Source organism: Pinus tabuliformis, chromosome 8 (genome assembly GCF_031772625.1).
Source record: "Pinus tabuliformis cultivar Carrire ecotype Pingquan chromosome 8, CPIR1, whole genome shotgun sequence".
Taxonomy (NCBI): Eukaryota; Viridiplantae; Streptophyta; class Pinopsida; order Pinales; family Pinaceae; genus Pinus; species Pinus tabuliformis.
Window position 1 is genome coordinate 1,364,388,417 of NC_142294.1, and position 9,133 is coordinate 1,364,397,549.

Here is a 9,133-nt window from a genome sequence, read left to right on the forward strand (position 1 = left end):
GAGATATTGTTATGTATAATTTCCATATAATTCATCAAGCGTTGAGTTGGTATATATATGATTTGGCGGTCTTGAGCTGTGGGAAGTTCCAACCATAGGCTCGTACTTTAAGGAGATACCCCCTTTTTTCACTGACAATTTTAACCATATGGCCAAGGTTTATGTTTCAACAATGAGATCTAGAGCTCCATAAACCATATGACCTTGCCATATGATCATGACCAAAGGGTCATTGGTCATCCATTTTCTCACGTCATCATGACATCACATTTTCCATGTGGAGCAACTTGAGTGGTCCATGTGTCATCCAATTTTATGCTTAATGGAAAAATAAAATTCCATTTATGCCTACCATGTGGTAGCCTCTGGTGGCTCCACATTAGAATGATAGCATCAATTGGTGACATGTCCTACCATGTGTGCAATTGTGCCATGTGTCGTTCATTGATAGGTCTACATTATTTTCAAATAAAACGCTGACACATGCCATCGTCTGGTTGGTTTGGTGGGACTGGTTAAAATTTGAGAATATTTACCTTCATCTAGTCATTGGCCCATTGAAAATGTCATTGATTATGCCAAATATTACATGTCATTTAATGGTGTTAAAAAGTGTGCAACTCCACACAATCATGATTATTGATCTGCCATATCAACGATTGATCCACTCCAAACTTGCATGTTGTTTAACAAATTATATTTTTAGTTCTGGACCTATAGTTTGGCCTTTCAATTTTTGCCCCCATTAATATTGATTTCAACAAGCTATAATTTATCATTCTAGAGGAGTTTTTTTGTGTAAAATATACCATTAGAAAGGTAATGTTGATCACTACGAAACCATGCTATTTATAAGATATTTTGAGCATATTAAATTCATAACAAACCTAAATAGCTTCAAGCACATATATCCTGATGTAATGATACTTTTTGAAAGATAAACTTATCATATTGATCCACTAATCTTTAATGTAAACTTGAAGGTTATGGAAAAATTGCAAGTAAAATTTTATGTATTTTGGGTGGATCACTTTACAAAACACATAAAATAATGAGTTTTAAAATTAGTTGACAATAATAATAGAGACAATATACCATATCAAAAACACATAACAACAAAAATGACAAAGGAGTTCACCACTCTCTTGGACTACATCTCCTGGTACAACTTTAAATGATGGGTCTCTTTCATTAAGTTCTCAATTTTTTGTTTACATAGATTTATAATGCTCAAAATGTAAATATTATGTCTCCAATGGCTTCAAAACAATCAAAAACACCCATATGGGCTCTTTTTGGGCTCAATTTGGCCTACAACTGAAGAAGTTATGCTCTCTCCAAGTTTCTTTGCTAAATGATCTACAAATTGCACTAAACTGCTAACCATCCTACAAATTCCACCTTTCTAGCGCACGTCGAGTGACAATTTCGTCCGATTCCGGAAATATTCGCATCGAATTTGGTGTAAAATGTCGCTTAGTTTAAACGTCCAGTCAGGCCTGTAGCAGAAAACCAAGGCCACATGGGGCCATGCACCCAAGGGCTAGGGCTAATGCCTGCCCCCTGGCTCTTCAGAAATTGGTTCTATTGAGCCCATGAAACCAAGGTCATTCCCACAGTTTTCATGCCCAATTTCTAAGCCCTCCACTGTTGTGATTGTTATGGTTGTATGGTGGTAAGGTGAGTGTGGGTTGGTCCCCCAAAACTCCCCCCAAATGTTATCTCTTCGTTTACATATTATCGTGGTCCTGTGTGGGTGCCGGAACCATGGGTCAGGGCTAAGCCCAAGCCCTTGACTCCCCTACCTACGGTCTTATGGGCATGGGGTCCCATCCCCTAATATGAATCTAGTTATATGTTAAATAAAAATGTGCCACATTATATGTTAAGAAACACCCGACAGCGGAGCAGTAAGGCTTTGTGCTTCCAGTCCATAGGTCTCACATTCAAACCCATTCAATAGCAGTTTGGCCCTTAACCAAATTTTGTTTAACCTCGGGGTTTCGTGTGGCAACCCATGATTGGGCAACGTGTGTTGTTGGGAAAAGTATCTACTCAGAACGCCCCTATTGTTGTGGGGAAAAGTATCCGACTCGGATGACCCTATCCCTACTCTAAAGGTGACAGTCTTTAGCAACAACTGAAAGTAAAGCTTCCTTTATGAAAGTACAGAGAGAAGGAAGAAAAGATTAACCAACCTGGTGTCTTTCGCTTAGTCGATCCTTATCCTCTCTCTTTGTCTCTTGTTCCCAGCTCCTTGCTCTCTTTGCCGGTCCAGCTACACACAGATCCTGCACAAAACAAGAGAGGAAACTACAAGATACATGTACTCATAACTGATGCATGGATTAGAGTGAATCAAATATACAAGTAAATACAATACATCAATGCAATACAAGTATATAGGAGAACATGCAAAACTTTATTGATAGAAGTAACAGGGTTCTGAGGAGGTTACAACCATTGATGGCTCCAATCCAGCAGCACCTCCCCAGCAGCAAGAACTCTCCTCTTCACCTCTAGTAAAACAATCACCCAATAGCTCTAACTGTAAACCAACAACACCTCCTTGCTTTACACAAAATTCCAGCCTCCTTAGACCTCATAGAAGAGCTCTATATATAGGAGAGAAGAAGAGAGGATGAGTCAGCTTGAGACTGACATGAAGCTGCCTTGTGTCCTCTCCCTCTTCAGTTAATCTTCAGTTCTTGAGTCCACTTGGAGATCCTTGCTTACACATGGTGATCAAGTACCTCTTACTCATCACAGGGCGAATCTCATGAACCAAGTGTCAGTTTGGAAGCTTCCTGGGCAGTTGACACCTTGCAGAATGACTGTGCCACTTGGCCAATCTCGCCCAGCGCAGGTAGCCTTCATTAGATTTGACTTCCAGCGCAGGTACAAGGAGGAGCAGTTGCATTCCAGCACAGATGCTCAGTGGAGCAGCTGACATGATCCAAAAATAGCCTGTTTTGAAGTGTTTTCAGGTGGAGAACTGATTGGAAGTGCTGTGGTTTGATGACCTTGTTCTTTTAGGGGTAAGAACAACATGTTTAGGGACTGAGGATCCCTGTAATTATTGACATTTCATGCTCCATGTCGCGAGGCACAAAAATGTCTATAACAGTTGCCCCCTAAAGTATGAGGCCGTTTATCGGGTGAAATGCTTTATCTAGAGGGTCCGAAGTTCATTCCAGTGCTGAGGAGGCGCCCTGTAATACAATACAATACAATACATTATTTTTCATTCTATTTTCATGATCTAGCTGAGGCGGGCATTCCCATGCTCAGCTTTTATAAATACATTTTGGTACATATGACAGACGATCGTCTGAAGGTAGACTGATAATTTTCTGCTGAAATTATCATCCTTTGAATAGGATGATCATCTGCTGCAATGATGTACATGGAAAATGCTTTTATATTTCCTGAATATATATCGCAGCCCGGATGGATGAAACTAGATCCGGGGTCTTCAAACTCGTTCGATCTTCACTCTAAGTACAAGTCGATCCATGTGAGAATTTCGCTGAAGTCGAACATGGAAAGACATCACTTGATTACCGGTCAATAATGAAAACCGTTAACAAGCGCGAGAGGAATCACCACTAATGACAATGACCCTCAAGGTACTGCAGTACAATTCACATGGCGTGAATAAAGGACTTGGCGTCGAACGCCACGCAAAATCTTCTGGTCGAAGGTCATTGATGTATACCTGTCGCCGGAAGTGAGAAACTTGCCATTGAGGCATGCAAGCTTCAAAGTACTGATGGGGTTGTTCCTAGATCAATTTCTTGGTTAATGAGCTGAAGTCGACAAGAAGCGATCCGTCAAAGGAGGGCCTTAATGAATCCCACATCAATGACACGGAACGGAGCTAATGATTTTAGTGGAGGTGAAAACAAACTGTGACATATGATTCAGGGTGGCGATCATGAATGGATGAAGGATAATGTATGGCAGTGGATGGGACACGGTTGACACTTTCAGAATGACCCCTCTTGAACATATAACAACACTGATGCGATGGATCGGTAGCATTACCCCAAATGTGGATGGTTTGGCGAGGACCATGGTGATGAGACCGGTGAATGAAACAACCCAACCCGATGTGGTACGGAGGAAAAGTGTCATGTTCAAGAGTGACTTGCTACCATTAAACTTTGATGTTCTCCCAATTTTTCCCCAGTCATTTCTGACCAGTACCTCTTTATTTTTGTCAAGCTTGAGGAGGATAACATATGCTTGTTCTATAACCTGCCCTTCGGGCAAGCCCATCGCTATGATTTAACGAGCCTAGCGATAGGGAAACTCGTTCTCGTCTAAAGACAAGTTTGTCGCTATTTAATCATTCTAACGAGTCTAACGACAAGGAAAACTCGGTCCTTTTCATTTTTAGAGAGTCTAAAAAGGTACAGAAAGTTAACTCCATAATCCCTTTTTCGTCAGCTAATCCCTTAAGTCCGAAAAAGTATAAAACAATACAGAAGGGATGGCTGTTCGGTACTTTTAACGAGCCGAACAAGACAAGCGCTCGATCCTTTTGTGCAATAATCCCTCAGGTCCAAAAAGATTAAAATTTAGAGGAGGGATAGCGTTCCGGTCATTTAACGAGCTGGAAGGCCAAAACTCGGCAAACTTTTCATATTTTACGAGTCAGTGAAAAGAGCTCAAAGAAGACTCGTCTTTTGAGGAACGAGTGATAAACAGGGATAGCAGCAGATTCCAGGTACAGGTTGGAATTTTCCAATCACGGCAGTGTCACGAGGATGGCTAGGTGAAATCACTCTTCGCAACTGTTTCTCAAAAGAGGTAAACACACAAATGGAAGTGAATGATCGGCCAAATGAACAGTGGAGGTGATGGATGAAAACACGATCAAGGTTCTTATGGCTGATGAATTTACAATCTCAGAAGGTTATTTACCGGGATAGGTTCATTTTTTCCATGAGCTTGAACTCTGGGGGAAACTTTTGCTCACACTTTTCTATTTTTTAACGAGCATAAATTCAGTCATAAAACTGCTCAAATTTTGCGTTTATTTTTTAACGAGCATGAACTATATGCTAAAACTGCTCGATATACCAGTCATAATAAGAACGCCTCCTATGAGATAACTATTTTTTAAGGAGCTTTATCTCACAAAGCTATGCTCCAATTTTGGCAAATTTTACCTTTGCCCCACAGGCTTTCTTCATGCAAGGTCGGAAACGGCTAATCCTACGAGTTTAAAGGGTTAGACCTACAGGTTTAAAGGGAGGACCTAAAAATTTAAAAAAATAAATAGTCGTCCCTTGCTTGCATTCCAAAAGTTTGCATGCCCCCAGGTATAGGATAGAATTTCGAGGCTGCCCCTCCTCTCCCCTACCTCTGCTTTTCTTTGGGTGTTCACAGTTATTTGTCATATTGCTAATCTAATGTTAACGATACTTGTCTTCTCGTTATTTTAAGGGGTCTTACGCAGTACTCAGGCTTCCCGTCGGCCCACTTTTAATAAATAGCTATTCGTGACAATAGAAGAACACTACTCAAAGACAAAACATTGGTATTATTGAGGGAGGCTTGCCTCTTTCTTATTATCCGAAGAGGGTTCTATTCGCTGCCGCAAATTAATCTCTTTCTTCGGCGGTGTCTATCATTGGGTTGTCCAAAGATGGTTACCCTCTGTCACAACAATATAGTCCCCTACTTTGTAGGCTGCCCCTGCTTATCCTTCAAAACATATGTTTTAATGGGCGAGGCTTGAATTCAAAGATGGTTACTATTCGTTGCGATAAGGGAATTCCTACTTGGGCATTGCCCACTTTTTTAGACAAAGGTGAATGACTCTTTTGTCAAACACATAACTTTAACAAAAGAACGCTATTCCAGAACAACCCCACTTCCTTCCACGGACGGGGTACGGACTAGTCATATTCTTCTGCGGAAATTCTTCCTTATACCCGGGGTTTCTTCTGCCCGAAGCAGACCAGGGTGCATGCCCCCTGGGTCCTAGTCTTTCTTTCCGAATCACTCGCATTCATCGGGAAGGAGGACTGGGGGGGGAGGCGAATCTTGAGTGAACAGACCATTTAGGAATGGTATTTGACTATTTGCGATGCAAGATCCCGGAAACGAAAGTTGGTCTACGAGCTTGACCACCCTCCCTTCGTGTGGAAAACACATTACTCTAAAGAGTGAGGAGACTATCGCTCCCATGCAATAAATATAGTCACGTCCAAGGAGTAAGTTATAATCCAAGGGTCCCTGGACGACCAACACGTTCATATTAACGGTCTTCCCTTTCAATGTAACAGGTACATTGGGGAGGATCCCTAATGGTCGACTGGTTCCTTTATCAAAACCTGAGAGATTTCTCAACTCAGGTAAAAGCGCTGGGGAACCCAATGCTTTCCAAGCAATAGAGGAAAGGATACTCACAGACGCCCCTTCATCAATGATAGTATCAGCCATAATCATTCTATAGATCTGGACAATGATTCTGAATGGTATACTGGCTGGTAACCGGGGTCTGCCTAGTTGATTCCAATCAAAGGATACAACCAGGTTGCTTGGCGGTGGGACCGAATATACGGCCGGATATGACTCTGATGATGTTCCTTCCTGCGATAAAGGAATGGGCGCATTGCCCTGACGCTCATCGGAGTCGGTGCTGATGAAAAGAACCTGGATGGTGTCATCCTTATTCTCTTCAGTGAGGGTGTCGCATGAAGATGACTCTTCGGCGACGGTGTCATTTGAAGACGGGTCTTCAATGACGGAGTCATTGGACGATAGAACCTCTGAAGGAAGAACCGGGCCAACTGCTGTTTCGACCTTTAGACTTTCGTCTGGTCTGGATTCAGTAGGTTCATTCTCAATGACCGACACTTCAGCTGACCACTTGAGCGGGTCAACTGGATTTTCAACTATCGAGGGATTAGGCGCAAGTTTTCGGTATCCAGGAGGAAGTTGCAATGGTGAAACCGGGCGATCTTCCAAAACTCTCTTTGCCTCACCTAAGAATGGACATTTGTGGATGGCATGATTGCCTTCACACAATAGACAGGGTGATCTTGGTCCCCTTCTTCGTCCTTCACTCTCGCTAGTTGACGGAATGCAATCAACATGACAATCAGAGGTTGATGCTACCGGATTGTGCAACCTTGGGGACCAGTCCCTTAGTATCCGGGGAATACAAGGACAATCACGATGGAAGTGGATCCCTTTGCAAATGACACATGGCGATTTAGGCCCGGTCGGTGCAGTGTGTGGGTTTTTGTCAGCTTTCTTCTGCTTGCCCCCAGTCGCCTTCGCCAGAGGCTCCTTCTGCTTCTTTTCTATCTTCTTCTTTTCCTTCTTCTCCTTGGGAGGCTGACTTTTGCCAGCTCTACCTTGCGAAGATGAAGGATCAGAGGAAGTATCATAAGAAGGTGAAGGCTGGTGGGTAGTTCTAGATTGTTCTGACTGTTGATTCGACTGCTCAGGATTAGTGGCGATCTGGACTACATTAGTTGAAAAGAACCATACAGGGAGGCCGATTGTCAATCCTGGAAGTGACAATGTAGCCATATGAGGCGCACCAACATCTCCCCAAGAGGAGAAGGGATTTGGACTTCCGCCAAGGTTACTTCCTTGGTTGGTGGGCTCCATACTTTTCAACTGAAAGATCAACGTGGGAATAACAGGTGATTATGTTCCGCTTAAAATAAATTTTATTAACGACGCTTTTAGACACAAACTTGCTTTTTCATGTTTTAAGAGTCGAGAAAAAGCTAAAGATGACTCTAGTCGCCTTCGATGTATTAACGAACCCGAACTGACAAATGCTTGGTCAAACTTTTTCAGTTATAGAGTTTGAAAAAGGCCAAAAGAAACTGCTCTGGAGATCTAGGCAGAGGGTGTGCCAAACCTTTCGCGAAACCACAGAATACGTTTTACGGTACGGGTGGTCGATCTTCGTGAATGCTGTGTTCACTGCATCGCGATCAGTAGGGCGGTCGACACGGTTTCCTAAGGATAAAGGATAAAAGCCTATAGGGGTCTCCCAATATACGCGACGGTACGCGGGAGCACAAGTCCGTGTTAGTGCCACCGACTCTCAGGAGGAATCACCCACCTTCGTAGAGATCGACAGTCACTATGTTTAACGACGCCGGAACACGTCTCTACCTAGACCTCTAGATGTTTGCGTTATGTTACAAAGCGTTGTTATGTAAATTGAGTTTATTTTAATGTTGATCTTGCTTAACAGTTTGCCTTTCAGGGTCGCCACGAGATGTATATATACAACTTCTTATATGCAATCTAAGATGAGAAGCAAATCTTTTCAATCTTTCAACTTTGAAAACCTTAATCTACTGAGGGAAAAGAAAGACACAACTTTTTCCACAGATCATAGAACACACACTAAAATGCACATTTTCCTAAATCGTCAAGCACACAGTCAAATGCAAAATGCACAATGCATGTATTTCTTTTCATTATCCTTAATGTTGATGTAAGACAGAAAGGAAACTGTTGTATAATTTTGAATCTAATTTCAAGTAGAAATAAACAAGCTTGTCCAATAATCAAAAGACACCTTATGATCGACTTGTTTAAACACAGGAAATGTATAGATCCAAACCATAAAATGAAAAACAAACAAACTCAAACAGCCATGAACAGTAATAAAACTAGCTCTTAAGATCACAAAGACACTTTTACAGTTCAGGATCTAAGAGGCCACAGCTATACTGGTTCACTTTTCACAATGGGAAACTGTAACTGAAACAAGAAATACTGAAAGAACATTCACAGTTTCATCACACAACTGAGGCGGAATAATTTCAAGGAGAATGGTTTACAACAAGTACAATGACCAGCAAGCAATCAACAAAAAATCAGTGAAAACAGGGCTCAGACACAAAGGGAAACCTCAGCAAGACACTGGCTAACTGGACCAGCGCAGGCTCTGGTCTGTCAGTTTGATTCTCAGCGCAGTTCCCGAAGGGAGTACCTGCGCTGGAATGCAGACTGCCTGTGGACAGCCTGCACTGAGACACGAGAGTTGCATTTACAAGGAATTCCGGGTCATAAAAAGCTCAAAAATGCACTGTTTTTGCTGAAATAAAAAGCTATAGGTCAAGTACATGCTAAGGGATGATCA